This window comes from Pseudopipra pipra, chromosome Z (assembly GCF_036250125.1).
Source record: "Pseudopipra pipra isolate bDixPip1 chromosome Z, bDixPip1.hap1, whole genome shotgun sequence".
Lineage (NCBI taxonomy): Eukaryota > Metazoa > Chordata > Aves > Passeriformes > Pipridae > Pseudopipra > Pseudopipra pipra.
Genome location: NC_087581.1, coordinates 39686584 through 39703377, shown reverse-complemented (window position 1 = coordinate 39703377; position 16794 = coordinate 39686584). Strand labels below are relative to the sequence as shown.

The following is a 16794-nucleotide window of genomic DNA, read 5'->3' as shown; positions in this document are numbered from 1 at the left end:
AAATGCCTACAGCTTGTCACTTATAAACGACACATTTTAGTGATCGAAGTTATAACTAAAAAAATACATGTAGTAATAGAAATTATATATGGAAATTTATGCAACTTTTTTCAATGCAATGGAATCCCTGATATTCACCTTGTTTAAGATACATTGAATGTCAATGCCATGCATTTACTTTACAATGATATAAATATCTGCACAAGTAGAAGACAAATAAAAATCTGGTCAAAAAGTTTTGAGCAATGAGGTTATTGTTCTATCTGAAGAAGACAAAAAAAGACAGCTCTGGCCCATGCTTTGTTGAAAATAATCATACAACTTTCCATTATTTACTTTTCCAAAGGTTAATACAGCAGCCTAAAAATGTTAAATAATTAAAGTGAAGGTTGTCGATGGTAATGTCTTCTGACCATTGACTCAGAGGCCAATAACATTCATTTTGATTTCTTAACTTCATTTTCCTTTTAAAGTATCTCTAGCTTCTGAAATTGTTAATTTATAATTTTGTAGACATAATTGCAATACTTTTAGGTACATTTATTCAGAGCAGGTAAAATTATTCCATATATTGACCAACAACATCATCTAGCCTGTCAATGTGTCTTGTAGCACATCCCCTCTCCTTGAGTTGGATGGATTGCCACTGTTTGTAAAGGGTTCAGTTACCAGAACACATGATCTCCTCTGCACCAAGGTATTGGAAAGTGGCTAATCCAAGACAAAGAAAAAAAATTCAAGACCAAGCAAAACCTGGAAAGCCACTGCATTGGAAATATACCTCACATCATCACCCATGTCAACTCTTCATTTCCCTCTTATTCAGCCCAGTTGGTGCGATGCCTCTCGTATTTATTTCATAAGGATTATGGGGGCCAGGGCGCCATTATTCACACTGTTAATTGCACCCCCAAGTTACTTTGGTATTAGTACACTATGCTCACATTTTAAGCTACTTATTGCATAAAGAAGATACTAGGGATTTTAGATAATCTTGTGTATTCAAGGTTTTAGCATGAGTACATTTCTGACTTTGGAGTTTCTGTTGGAGGAAAGCCAGGGTGAACTTGGACATACAGCTGAAAAAGATGCTTTCAGAATCATGATGTCTGTCTGATCTTATCCTTGTTGTGGGCAGATATGGTGATGGTCTTTAGGGTCCTTTCCAATCCAAACCATCCTATGTGTGATTCTATGATTCTCTCTACCTGTTCACTGTAGTTCATTTAGGGGAACTGAATGATTCTGCAGAAGCTATTACCCATGAAAGTGTTAATGGTGTTGTATTTAAAGAGGAATTGCTACACTTCTGACACTATACTTAACTTCTTTGAAACAAATAGGAGCTGTGAGCTTCCCTGAGAGAAGCTTTTCCAGGCACAACATTGCAGGTTCCTCCAGGGACCACAGAGGTTCTTTCCACAAGCTCATATTTAGCAGGTTTTCTTCAGAACCATGAAAATAATTTGTAGTTCTTGCAAATCACTTCTCATCCCTACCTCTTAATTAGCATTACAGAGATAGCAACTTGCATGAAGCCATTTGATACAAGTGGATGTGAATTTAAAATTATACATATATTTATATTTTTTTAATAAAAACACATTCAACAGTTTCAAAGCAAGGAGAAATCTTCTGGGTGTTTCTTGTACACATCCATTGTGCAGAGAATTCTGCCTGTGCCAATATGCACAGATGGTGACAGACTCAGTTTGCAGTATCTGTGCAGTGACTGTGTCCTGTACACTGCTGAGAGGTATTGTACAGTCACCACGAGACTCAAGCAACAGACCAGCAAGGAACACTTTGACAGAAAGCATTTTCAGGTCAGGGTGTTTTCTCGTCTACCCTGCACTGCTGAAGATGTTTCTCAGATTTATAGCATAACACTGCAGTAAGATGTGGATGTGTCTTCTGGAATTAATAACTTTGCTTCAGTGACCGAGAAGTAGAGATGATGTTGTTTAACCACTCCTCTTGCCTGCTAAAAATCAAATATTTATCTTTGACAGTACCCACTACTCTGTTTTGCCAGTGCCAAAAAGTTGGGTCACTTTTCCTTTTTTCTGATGGCCAGCAAAAGGAAAAGTGGGCCTGCACAGTTACTATTGTCTTTTTCTTTATCCTTGTAAAACATTGAGAACCAGAATTCTCAAATGCCTTCATATGCTTCAGAAAGGTTTACCTTAGTTTTGTTGGGGTTTGAGTTTTTTCCCTGGTTGTTTTTTGTTTGTGGGTTGTTGTTTTGGGTTTGGTTTTTTTTTTTTGGGGGGGGGCTTGGGGGAGAATTTCTTGTATTTTGGTCTGGAATTTTGGGGAGGGATTTTTTTATATTTTTTGATTTTGTTAATTTCTTTTACATAGGTTTTTGGGGGGTATTTTTTCAGGTAGTAGCATTGTCCTAGGTGTTCTAGAACATTTAGAGGATCTATTTCTAGATGTCCTAGAGAACACTAGATAGTTTGATTTTATCCTTTTATATTCTGACCATACAAACACAAGGAAGGGGAATTTTGAAGCTGGAGGGGAACACACAGGTGGAAAGATAATAGAAAAAATTTAAAACTTTTCACTGAGGAAATGAAATCTTCTGAGGAAAGGTAAAAAAATATCACTTTAGATAAAATCACAATTGACTGAGAAAGTGCAGATGCTTAGAAGTTTGAAGTGAGCACAGAGAGGTTAGATACTGGATCATAGTCCTGGGAGTTCTTTCTTCCTGAGATTTACTGCTTGTTATGCCATGGCACAGCAGGGAGCTGCAGGATGTCCTCCCTGAGCAGCAAGTGAGACCTTTCACTGCAAACACATCTTTTATCCCCAGATTGAATAACAAGACAGAAAATAGTTTCTTACAGGATTTTATTTAAAGATAAATAAATGCTAAATAAATGTTAAAATTTATGAAGAATTATAAAGAAAGAAATCAGCTGAAGTCCAAATATCACTTCTGAATTCAGAGCACACAAGGAAAGTCTGTGTTGTAGTCCAGGTGCTGCTATTTATAGCTTATACATTCAGAGTTTACACTAGAAATGAGTTTATAATGGAAAATATTTCAAGTTATGTGTGCCAGTACCTTTTTTCCAACGAAATCTAATTTGAGACATTTAAACAGAGGTGTTTGGAGCAGAAGACTAGTGGGAAGCACTTTTTTTTTCTTCTTTTCTCATGACCAATTTGAAATCCTTCAGAAAATATGTGTGCCAGTCCTTTTATAGTAATAATGAGGGGGATTTCTTGGCTTTTAAATAGCACCTGACTTTAGAGCCTTTGATATCCCAGTTGCAAAATAGAGGTCACCCACTAACTCACACAGTAATTGTGAGGAACTGCTCACAGACACAGCATTCTAGTTTTGGTTTTCTCCTTTTGCTCTCAAGGGATGTGACCTGTTGCAACCATTTAGACCATAACTAGAACTGAAGTCCCAACCAGATCCTCAGCCAAAAACTGTTCCCCTCAGCTCCTCGCCCCCATTCTTGGAGAAAAAAAAAAAAGAACTTCTTTTTTTTGCTGCAATTTCTGTCCCCTTCCCATGGAAGAGAAGGTATCACATTCCTTTAATTGATTTTCACTGCAGCACATCTGAGAAGCTGTGACTCCCTGAGACTAAAATGCCTCTGGTATGTAACGGCAGGAATTGTGTTCCTCTTGACACTGACAAAGATCAAAGATAAATGCCTCGAGTTAGTCTAGAAGTGCAAGGCAAATGGTCCTCACTCTACATTTGTGTAAAGCAGATCCATGACTATACCTCAAAAGCTGCGAAGTGTAAATTTCAGATTAAAACAGCAGGGTTCAAAGGCATTAGTTCTGTATAGTGTAATCTCTTAGTGGCATGTTGGAGGTGCAAAATTTATCTTCATTAAATGCAGGGTTTATATGAATGCTTTTATGTCTATGTCAGCTTTAATTAGAGCACTGATCTGATATTTAGGAAGAGACTTCTACTGTCTACAGCCTTTTCAGGGAGACTGAGTTATTAAAGATCTCATCTATTATATTTATTTTTCTCAGATTATTTCATTTTGATGCTCAAGAAACTGCTTTTTAAACAGTATAGATTCCTCAAATTAACCAAAAGAAAAGGGTGTTTTCAAAGATTGCTATCATGTGACAGCAAATGAAAACATATTTTTTAATGTGCTAATGTCAATGACATTTTCTTTACTAATACTTTTTGCTGTATTAGCAGCTATGGCCCCTAAAATGAGAAACTTCTCCCTTTGGATGTGTGGTTCCTGTGAGAGTGTTAAAATAGCTGTTCTACATGAATAACCCATTTTAGAAACAGATTAACCACCAAATAAGTATGAAGGAGGGGTGGGCATAGAGGTTGCATCTGGGACCTGCTCATGCCCATCCTGTGAGATTCCATTCCCAGAGAACAGCAAGTTAATATTTTGTGAATATTAATTTTTTTAATGTCTTGAGGATTCAAGAGAGAAAAAGAGAGACAAATTGTTTCATTGAAGGTTTCATGTTCTGTAATTTCTCTCCTTGTCTCGAATAGACATCTCTGGAAAGAGGATGACAAAATTTCTGCAAAATAGGTAGTCTTATCAGCTTTTACTGGTGCAACCATGTCAACCAAAAACACATCTTGCTTTGTCAGAGTGTGTTCAACAGTCAGAATTTGAATAATGGTCATCCACATATACGTATATATACATATACACACACATATATATAAAAATATGTGTGTATATATACACAAATAGCAATGCATATGTGCAGTGGAGCACATTAGAAGGGTTTCAGCTTTTTTCCTGTTATATCTTAGGCAGAGTATCTGCTCTCCAGTTCACAGTAGTAGCATCCACTGCTGCGGTAAGTACCCCATTGTGGCCAAAATAGATGGAAGTTCCTGGGCTGGTTCGAGCAAAGCAGCTTGGCAGGTTTTTCTCCAAGACAGCTATGGGTGCAGGAGAGTAGGACTTAGGGTCTGTAGTTGCTCCACAGGTCATTGGTACCATGGCACAAGTGCAAAAAACCTGTGCTTTTTATAATAAGAGCTCACTTTCCTCACCAGCTGCTACCAATTATGCTTTGGGAGGCTTCCCCCCCCCCTTACAGCTATCCCTACACTAGGACTGACCTGTCAGCATTGCTCTACCCATCTAACTAAATCAACAAACCTTCTTTAGTGTAGATTAAACTTAATTAAGGATTAGCACAGCTCCCAGTCTCTTGTTTGGCAGCCCTCAGGCTGAGAGGTGGAGCTCTGCTAGGGTTAGTTTATGGAGGCCTCCACAGGGATAGGTTTGGGAATTTGGGGCTCTTTTTCTTTTAACTTCTGCTATTTGACTCTTTAAAAACCCTGCCCTGGCAAAACAGCCTGGAGAACAGCATTTATGCTGCGAGCCTTGACATTTGGATGTAAGTGGATCAGTGCATTTGGCCTCTGAAAAAGAAATGAAACTGAGCTGACCCCACAAGATTTAAACTCCGGGTAAGTGAGAGATCCTAGAATAGTGTCCTATGCCCTGTATGCTCTGCATTTTATATAGCTCAGGAAATTTCTACATGTCACTGAGATGAAAGCTGGCTTAAGTAGAAGCCAGTAACTCAATTTATTTGATAATTTATAGTCCCAGTCGAAAATCACAATCCTAACTTCAAAAAGCAGTAAGGAAATGTTAAACCTTGCTGATGCACAGATCCCTCATGGTCTGACAAATACTTAGGGTAGGTGATGCTGCATATGGTGGAGAAAAATTACAACTGTTCCATAGTTCAGTCTGTGGAGCATTTGAGAAGAAATGAGAAGAAATATCAACTTTCCAAGGCAATCCTCAATAGATCTTCCTGTTCTCTTTTCTTCCCTGTGGGGCAGTGAAGGCTTAGCAGCAACAATCCTACTATTAGCACATCAAAGGGAAAACCAATCCTTTTTCCATTATCAGCACTTTGGGGCAGGGAATGTCCCCTCAGACAGTTTTGGAGATGCCCTGTTTCCCCTGCTTTTCAGTCCTTCACCACAGGCCAGTTTTAACACCCCTGTTTGCAGTCAGTGAAACTTATTATGGAAATTTTCCAGTTGCCTCTGAGACACATACTTGTGTGAAAGTATCAGTGAAGATTTAGTGACTGAAAAAAAAAGAACTTGAGAAGGGCCAAACTGTGTCAAGGTAAAAGTTTGCCTTGCCCTCTGTCCAGTGATCACCTGCACTAATTGCTCAGGGAAAGAATATATGTTTAAAAATAAAAAGTAAAAATGGGCAGGAAGAGTGTAAAATTATCTTGTGTTTCCAGTACCTTTGTAAGAGATCCCTGTTTGTGGTACAGGACTGTTCCCACCACCCTCCAGAGTGTGGCAGGAGTCCTTGTTTTAGCAGCACAGCTTCACCTCATGGGTGAGGGTGTGGGTTGGATGACGCTGTCTGGAGGGTGTTCAAAGGTGCTATTGAAATAATGTCTGTGGGGCTGAAATACCCTGCATAATCCCGAGGACATTAAAACACAAAAAAAAGCCCTGCATTTATTCTGGATGACTGTAGAATTGCTGATCCCTGTAATTAACTTGGTTGAGTGGAACACTGAAAAAAGGAGGTGAATCCTATTCATTTAAATTGACATCTTTGAAACCCCATTGATTTTCAGCCTACCAGTGTTGTGGGCATTCTTGTTGTTGACTAAGCAAGGATATGGCCTTGTCTGGCTTAAACAAATCCATACAATCTCCTTCTTAACTGAGCTTTCCAATTCAGAGATTGTCAAGAAAACCTGTTGGTTTTTTTTTTCTGAAACCTGCACAGGTTTACTTTACTTGAAAGAAAAGACCATAAGCCAGCAGATATTGCTGGCAGCCAAAAATAAGTCTTAGAACAGTTCAGTTAACAATTACGCGGATTTTTTTTTAAATTATCTTCTGTTTCATGTCATATACCTATGAATTAAAACCAATCCTTAGACTTTGGTTCTCTCAGTCTCTATATTAGTATGTACTAAACTCAACTATCTCCTGTCTGTGGCTTTCCATACGTTCTTTTTCTTAATGTATACGTTATTTTTCTGATGCAGAATGTAAGTATTTCCTAGATATAGAACTTCAGTCACATCTTCCTACATCTGAACTTAAAATACAACGTACTTTTGTTATTGTACTCGGTACACTAAACTACACAAGTAAACTGCACACTCTGCAAGCTCCTTTGCTTACACAGCCTAAGAGAGTTTTGTTAACCATGATATGCTGCATCATGATTTTATCAAGCAGTTGCAAATTATTCAGTTGATCTTAATTCTCTGTTTTACATTTTCTGAAATTTCCTCAAGCCCTTGTGCTTTTTCATTATGAGGGCATTAAACCAGGGAAAAGTGTTTGGAGGACCTCCTGCATTCTTTTTCATGTTTTGTCTTTGATTTACAAGTATGTGTTAAAATTATCTTTATTTTCACAACTTAACATCTCAAATCACTCTCAGTGGTCCAGAGTGGGGATGGAACTGCCATTTTGCTTGCTTTCTACCAAACCCCTGCAATGTGAGGGCTGACTTCTTCCCATTTTGCACATAACCACTGCAGCAGACAGAGAGAAACCTTCTGTATGACTAAGCATTTCAAGAGGCAGACCATTAAGTCAGCCACATGTGTCTCTATTTCATTTGCAGATATTTAATGACCTGTATCAGGCAGAACGGTGTTGCTATTAGAGCGTGGAGTCCATTTAGGAAATTACTGGAGTCAGATAACCGTCAGAGTATTAAAAGCTGCTTTGAGGTATCTCTTGTAAGAAGTCCCAGTGATGAGAAAGGTGCTTTGCTACCAGTGCTGAGTGTTACTGGGAGCATGTTGGTAGCTGTATGTGGATCAATAGGAAGCCCCATCTGATTGTATTGAATCATATCATTAATAGCAGGAAGCAGGAGAGTCTGTGCCTGTCATAACAGGGAAGGAAAAAATTCTGCTTGAGATAAGAATTGATTAACCTACTTATATTAAGGCTTTTGCCAAAAACTAGGTATCCAAGAACAAAAAAAAGGGATCCCCTGTGTCATAATCTAGTCCTCTCCTATCCACGTTCCACTTCATCCCAGGCAGTTTTTCAGAGAGCAAGTTATGATTTAAAACTAGCTGTGTTTCTTTCCTCCATGCTAAAATGTGATTTAAAACTTGCTGTGTTTTTTTCCGTCATACTAAAATGTCTTCATGGAGGCTGTGACATTTTTCTACAGCTTAAAATCATGTAATTTCCAGTCTGAACTTATTTACAGCCCCACTAGTTCTGTTCCCAAATCTTAGCTGAAATGTTCTTTTCCTCCTCTGACATTTACTCTGATGTATTTATAGAGAGCAACTATATCCCTCCTCAGCTGTATTTTGCCAGACTAACCGAGACAAGCTCTTTTGGTCTGTTTTTGTAAAATGGGTTTTCATTTTGTCTGATTGCCCTAACAAACCCTTACCTGGATGTGTCATATTCTGAGCTACTCCCTTCTGATCCCAGGGGACCAGGGATGTGGGCAGAATGCCTGAAGATGTTGCCAGTGACATGGACTGGGAAAAGAGATTGTCAAGGTGATGGAGATATACAGTAGTCAGCCCAGCTCTTTGTTGCACTCTGGCAGCCCTGTTGCCAAAATTTCCATTTTCTGTTGCAGTCTTTCTGGAGACCATCAACCCAACCATCCACTTATTTTATGATTCGCTTCCTCGAACTCATCTGGTGATGCTCTGGGGTATAAATTTTGAGGTTTAGCACAACTGTGCCATCCACATTTTTTAAAAATCTTTGTCTCCTTTTATAATAGTCTCTTCCTTCTCTATCCTAAATAATAATTTCCCATTTTGCCTCTTCCTCTTGAATCCAATAAATGTCTTTTTCTGGTTCTGTTGCTGTTAAATTCCTTAGTTCAAAGTGCAGCACTGAAATCACTGTAAGTCAATATCTGCAACTGGTAGATGTGCAGTCTGGACCTTTGAATGTAGAGTAATTTTTGGCACCTTTTTACATCTGACTGACCAAGGGTGTCATGCAAGTCTCTGTTATCATTACTGCAAAACAGAAAACAATATTTTATTTGCTTTTAATAAATGATCGAGTGCATTTTTGAACTCAAAACAAAAAGTGGTTTTCAGACAATAGTTTGAATTTGTTGTATTCTCACTATTGTTGGTTGTCTTGAAAATCAAAACCAAATCAAACAAAAAGTGTATGCATAAGACTGAAGTGACATCATTTAGTTTCATTAAAGTTTGAAAGGGTTGCCTTTATTTAGAAAGATTTTTTTTTACAAATACACACAATCTTAAAAAAGTTCACGTGTTCTCAATAGAATTCAACTAATGAGATGTTAACTAAACAATCATATGACTCATCTGTTTTTCCAATGTTCTTAGGCTTAAGATATTGCAATGAAAAGATATTTAAGAAAAACGTGAGGAAACGTGTTACAAGTAGATATCTGCATGTTTATCTGTGTGTATAGATGTGGACAGCCATCACAGGGAGCTTCAGAATGTGAAAATGTGTGCTGTTTTTTAGTGATGGCCTTATGAAGTCCCCTTCTGATCTAGACACTTACATATCTCATTACAGCAATGTGGCAGCTCCTTTCAATTGTAAATATATTCATTTCCACAGTACCCTTTGAGCAACAGAAAATATGGTCATGGTGTCACTGACAGTGAGCTTAGAAATAGAAAACCAACCCTTTCCACCACTTCCACATTCCCTTCAAAGTCCTACACAAGGGGTAGAGCGGGCAGAGTTGAACCCATGTCACACAAAGTCTGAACTCATGGCATGACCTCTAGACCTTCCCCTTCTTTAGAATAACTGATCTCAGTAGCAAGTATGTTTTGCCATTGATTGCAGATAAATTCAGTTAAAGTATTGCTGAAAGAATTGTGCTTTTACAAGTGATCTCCATATGGCTTTGATCTGGCTACACCTGCAGCCAATTCTTTGTGAAGAAATATCCAAAGAAAACTTATGTATCATTGCAGTAAGAAGCAGATGTTTGATGAAAACGGTGCTGTTGTAAAATTAAAGTGTTTACCTTCTTAGAGACAATGATTCAACAGGGACTTACACTGGCAACGTGGAACAGCAATTTAAAAATATGCAGAACATTATATCTCTGCTATTATTTCTTGAGGAAACTGAATAACTTGTTAAAACTCATTCTCAATGAGATTAAAAGTGCAAACAGGGCAATTCTCAGATGACAAAAAAAAAAGAGGGAGGACAGGACCAGGTTCTCATGGCTGGCTGGGCAAGGAGTCCTGTTTTATGCTTTGCACCAGGATCCATGACAAAAATGTTATACTTCCGGTAATTCCTTACAGCAGACTGGCACCAGCACCCACTCAGGAAGTCTGGCAGTGCATCTGTTCTCTCCCAGAGTGGCATCCTTAAAGGATATGAAAGCACTGTTAATGTTTTTAATTTTAATTTTTATATTGCTGGTACCGTCCTCTTAGCTGGCAAAAGGGAATGAGAACTCCATCAAATTTAATGTGGGACAGTCACAATGGAGATGTTGCACCTCCCCCTGATAAAACAAATATCATCTGACCTATTCCATAGCTCATATTGTTATCATTTCATGGACTGTTTCCTAGCATTACCATCCCTATAACTTTAAATATATTTCCTGAGCGAAACGTCTAAAGACTAAATTTTAAGGGGCAATTAGATCATTTGGTTTGAATGACTTATCAAAAAGCTTGAATAAGTTTAAAAACCACCTGCCTGCAGTGACATGGAATTTCTACACTGAGTATCAGTAGGTGATTTTCCTAGCTTCTCTTGAATTCATTCTTTTTTGCCATATTTACAGAAAAGAAACTTTTCTTTGTCCTTATAGGAAGGGTTGTGTTTGGGGCTGATTTTGTTTTTCATGTGCAATAACAGATTTTCCGCCAAGTTTGTACATGTACTTGATAGAAATTGGAGGAGACTTAGATTGTGTAGATGCATCTTTTATGTCTGCTTCAAAACATCATCATATTTTAAGTGGCTGAGAGCATGGAAGGTCTCTTGGGGGAGACACGGCTTGAGTTACAGGAAGGATGAGCAACCATTCACTGCAGAGAATTATGAAGTAAGTTTACTAGTTTAAAAACCTGTTTCTTGTCATCCTGGGCCCTGCATCTGAGAGAGATTAGAGGCAACAAATGTAGTACTGTTTTGGTGCTTAGTAATGCGAATGTCCTAGAGCCTCTCTGCCCAAATGTCCCAGCCTGAATTAATTAAATGTGAAAATGATCCTAATTAAATAAATGTCAAAAAGCCAACTCACTTGGGTTGGCTTTGGGTAAATTCTTTGCTTTTTCTCTGTACACAAAAACCTCAAAAATTCTGTCTGACTGATTTAAAATGGTGCTTAGATTGGACTAAACATTCAGTTAAGAGCATGAAATCTAGCACTACAGGTTTAGATACAGAAGGTAGTTCAAATTCCCAAAAACAGGAAAAAGAAGATACAGTAAACAAGTTAAAAAACCAGATTTTAAGAACCTAACTAATTATATAAACTGCATGAGATTTATTTTTTCAATTATCTAAAGAAGACAGGCATCCAGCTTTCATTTACCTTTGGTAGAGTGACAGAACACTAGAAATTTAAAATGTTTGTGTCCCTGTAGAAATCCAAGGATCACAAAAAGAATGGGTAGAACTGGAAGCGTCAATAAGGGTGAAAGTTAGAGAAGCAGAAAAAAACCCTGGCAGAACTTTCCCAAAGTGGGTGGCCTTGCAGAAATTATGCAGGGCACTGGGAAATATAACTCTCACCAAGAAAGTATCTTGAAGAAGAGTTTTAGGTGATAGTAATGGACCCAGAAAGCAGCAAGGGCCTGATGAAAAGCCAGTTTTGCAAATATGACCGAAAGGCAAGAAAAACGGAAGAGGGAGATCAAGTTATATAGTTCATTATTTAAAAAAACAAAAACCAAAACCAAAAAATCAAAATCAAAACCAAAGAATTGAATAAACAAAACTCCAACAAAACTAAGAAAGAAAACTACTCCAAGAACTGAGTAGTCAGTACTCCATCAGGGAGTCCTTACAGCACATTTTCTGTACTCCTGTTTGTATCCAACCTAGAGTACCAAATTTTCTAGCCTTTAGTCCTAAAGCCAGACCACATGACCTTGGCTATACCCTATGAATAAAGTCAAAAGTACTGTTACCCTCCTGCATCTGGAATAAATTTCATATCTAATGCAAGGCAGACACTTCAAAAACCATAAAGACATTTTCTTTCTCTCTACAAGCAATTTATCAGCATTCTTCCCAGGGAATTAATAGTCTGCAGGGGGTTTCAAATGCCTTTGAATGGTCATGCTTCTTTTGCACTGAGCTGTTCTGCCCTGGGTTAGAGAACTACTCTGACAACCTGCTCTCCAGACAGCAGCTGTCTGGACTTTGGATGGCCCCAAGTCTCACACAGCCTCACAAATTTCCAAATTACCTTAATTAATGAAGTGTCATGGGAGGAGCCCTTGAAAAGCCAGCTATAAGTCATTCTAATAGAGAATGTAGACATCATCATTCTCATGCTACCAGTTGTTCTTTCTTCTTGCCGTAGCATCAGCAAAATTTCCTATGTGGGAACCCTTCAGCTTACGGACCAGCCTGCTGGATCTGTCTTGCCTTAATTCCATCAGGCTGGGGGACTCTTTCACCAAGAAAAACTTGTTTTCCTAGCAAAATGAGTGAAAAACAGAATCCAGAGTAGATGGTGTAAGGGCAATCGTGACAAGAAGTGTATTTTCTTTTGATTTTGTGAACTGAGTATCTTACTTTTATCTTTGGAGAATGGAAGATCTTTGAAGGAGATAGGAGTAGTTACTCAAAGACAAAAATTATTAGACAAAAGGTATCCTGGGTCAGTTAAACACACACCTACCTTCCACCTACCACATTGGTTAGATATAAACTGACCTTAACAACAGTTTGGACTCCTAGTGAAAAGTAAATGTTTCACTTACAGACACAATAACTTAAGTGTCCACAATCTGTAGCCAAATTCCATTCTTATGGTTTGACTCAGCTGCCTCAAAACCCAGGTGTTTATCCTTGTCTCTGAAGTATGATCTTTAAGAGACTTGGGACAGACCAGAAATCTGTTTGATCAGCTAGATTGAAGTATTTTTCTCCAACTTCCCGGTTTTAGGAAAAGCTTTTGAAGAGAGTGAGTACTGCCTAGACTGGTCCTCCTACTATTGTGTTATCTACCATCAGTGTCTAAAGGCAAGAGACCCTTCATTACTGCAGCTGGCTCCATCTCCCTGAAAATACACATATTTTATTTCATTAGCATTAATTTCTCTCTGCTTAATGCCAGTTCTCAGGTGGATCAGAGCTCCACAGAGAGTGGGCCTGTAAAGGCTTATATTATACAGTAGGTTTGTGCATGGATGTGAATAGCCCAAAGATTTGGGGGCTGTTTCAATTATCAAAAGTGATTTTACTGATTCTGTTGCTTGGTTTAGATATCATTGCTCCCTGCCTTTACTGGCTTTATGAGTTAGATAAAATCCATTCTATGACAGTATCAGCAGCTGGAACATAGGAGGTGATGGTTGTACCACCATATCCTCTTGTGCCATTGTGAGTTCAGGCAGTGAAAAGTCCTTTCTTCTCAGGGGAACAAGCATCACATATATTAATATATTAGTATGTATATAAGACAAAATTAACTCCTGTGAACAAAGGCATTCCACAACAAAGGCTATTAACTACTACCAGAGAGAGAATATTGAGTTAGGTGGACATTGTCTTCACACAGTGGATTCTCTCATATTCTGTAGCCAGAGAGTAGTTGCAGGAGTAAATAAGAAATATTTTATTAAGAACAGACATTGGTATGTAATGCTATTTTTCAGTATTCTGCCTTTCAGAGAAATGCCTGTCCCTTATGCAGTTGAATTACCTCATGGCATTCTGTTAATTTTTGGAACGTTATGTTAAATAATATTTAACATAAACACAAACATTGGTGTTTTACAACCTTTTAGTTTTGCCAGTAGTAGATGAATTATGACTGGGTAAGTGTGACAAAATGGTAGTTACTGTCAAAATTTCAAATTGTGTGCGAGAATGGAGAGTTCTTTAGAATTTAAACACTGAAGGTACAGTGACCTTGAACACTTCCCTGAGCCTTGAAGTCTCCCTTTAAAAACCACTTCTCAGCTTCTATGTGTCCCTGTCCAGAGAGACAGCAGATTCATAAACTGCAGTAATTGAAACTAGTGTGAATTTCTTAAGTATGACTAATCATTACCATTTCTTACAAAAAAAAAAAAAAATCATTCTTCCAGCCAAGATTTTATTAATTTTAATATGGAAACATCCACACCTATCATGTCTCCCCTGAGGTCTTCCCAGACTGCTGCAGAAATGGAGCTTTGGCTAGAACTGAGGATGTGAATTCCTATGGCTAATTGCTTTTTGGATAATCCACAAAACACCAGGGGTCAGATTCTTGGCCTGGTAAAGTGTCTCTGGCTTGATGCCGTGGCTCCCATTGTGAGGAATCCCAGGAGAAGAGTGGTACAAGGTTGTAACTCACATCAGATACACATATTTTCTCAGCTGCTGTTGCACTTGGCATAATCTGTGCCTATTAACAAATCTAAAGCACCACCATCTTGGGTATATTGCTCCAGAAAAACCACAGAATCAAATGTGTCAGTCTGTAACCATAAGGTTGATTTTGTCCATATCTGTGGCATGAACGGTATAAAACTGTCCAGCCACATCTAGGATATTTGAGGAAAAGGAAAAACAGATCTTCAAGTCATCACTGACCTATCACTCATCCTGCCTGTGTGATGCTGTCACATAAACTCTGTAGAGTAACAGGGTATTTGCTTGAAGGTACAGGTAAATATCACTGAAAGGTATATCCTGCTGCCCTCAGCGCATCACACTCAACCTGAAACTATTTGTTCTGACAATCACCCCCTGATGGTGCTACATGGAGGAATTTCCCCCATGAGGGAGACTTTGACAAGGAAGGGAGGCATATGTGGATTTCTCCATCCATGTAACCAGGAGGCAAATCTTACTCCTCAACAGAGCTTCACTCCCTGTGCATTTAGAGCTTGGTGGAGATGGAGATGCCGTCTCCAAGAAAGGTCATATAATATGGTTATGTGACTATTTCTTTTCACTACTGCCACAGAAAAGAGCAGGTTTATGGTGAGAGGTAGAAGCCAAGTGTTAATGAGCAGTTAAAGCTCTCCCAGGGCAGTTCTGCAGAGCCCCTGTGGGCTTTGCTCCTACTCACTGGGCCCAGGAGAGAAAGAATTAGATAGGTAAATTAGATAGATATTAGTCAACAGCCAAAAAACATAGACCCCAAACCCAAAGCATTTTTGACTCTTGGAGGAAATACATGTGTGGCTGGTATGGGGTTTGTGAGTGACAGAGCAGTGTGTCTTTACCCCAGCATGTCCTGCCCTCCCAAGCAGCCAGGCCAACAGTCCCTAGTGCAGGAGGAACACCCAGCTGCCTTTGTGTGACCCTTCAGACAGCCCAGGCTCGTTCTGGTGTGCTCTAGAGGGAGCCACATATGTCCTTGCTCTCCAGAATGGAGGTCACCAGCCTCTCAAGCTTTCCAGGAAAGAGGGAGTGGCCTTAAGTTACTGAGCGTGGACTACCTGGAAAACAGTGTGCAGGCAGCACTTGTGCTGCCTCTAGACACTCCACAGAAAGGATTAAGGGATGCTGAATTGGCTTTGATCTCCCTCCCAAACTGGTTTTGAAGAAATGGAAGGGCAGGCAAGTAACAGGCATGTTCTGATATGAAAAAAATGGCAATGACATTTCTGCATTTCAGTCTGTAGTAGGGGTTGGTTCATATTACAGTATTTGGATCTAGACTTGAAACAATTCACTGCTTGTGTCTGTCTGGGGACAGGGACTGTTTGTGAAGCTCACACCTTGAACCTGGTTTTGGCTGAGTACCCTGCGCATTTTATGTGTTTCTAAATCTGATAGAGAAAATGGGGGGAATATTATCTCTGCATTAGAAAGTATATTAATAATGCTGCCATTATCTGATGATTGGGGGAAAAAAAACCCTAGTCTCTTGAAAGGCAAAGCTGGGAAATAGCTCTCTTTTATTTCAAGAAATAAGAGTAATGAAACGTATAGCTATAAAACACACAGCAGTCCAAACCCTCTACATAAAACCAACCTCTTGTATTTTATGCCTCCTTTTCTATATCAGGTCTTCATTTGCCTAATTACTTCTCAGAGGCTGGCAGAGATTTTCCCTGCAGCGCTGAGCTCTGCTGACTGCAGAGACCCTACCTGGCACGCTAAGTTAGTGCGTCAGCATTCTAGGTAGAAATGAATGAGAAATCAATCAGGGCAACTGCAGTGGCAGCATATACAACACTAACCTAACCCAACTTTGTGCATGGTTTCAAACATTTCATTGTGTAACTTAGGCATCTTTTAAGATGGTAAATGGATCTGAAATAAAATGGATCTTTCTAGTCAGCCTAATAAATGTTTTGTCATTTTACTACTTAGTTCAAGCAACCTTGCCACCCTGACAGTTAAGTTAAATTGCAGCCTTGATTGAATTGCCAAATCCTACAAGAAGGTTGTTTTAATCTTGAAAGTCTATCACCAGCAAATTACATCATGCAGTGGATATAGATACAGTGATACAGCTTTGATTGTTTTAATTGTATGTTCAGACCAGGTCTAGAGTAGGTCTGGAAAAGCAAAAGTACACCAGAACCTGTTTTGAAATGCAGATACTGCTCAGGTATGGTCTTGCAAGGAGTTTGGTTTAGGAATATTTGTCTGTGCACTCTCAT

At 38.9% G+C, this 16794-nt stretch overlaps 1 protein-coding gene across 1 annotated transcript in view; it reads left to right on the top strand.

Annotated features, from left to right (window-relative positions):
* HAPLN1 (hyaluronan and proteoglycan link protein 1) overlaps window positions 1-16794 on the top strand; it is a 55048-nt gene that overhangs the window by 10111 nt on the left and 28143 nt on the right. The window lies entirely within an intron of this gene.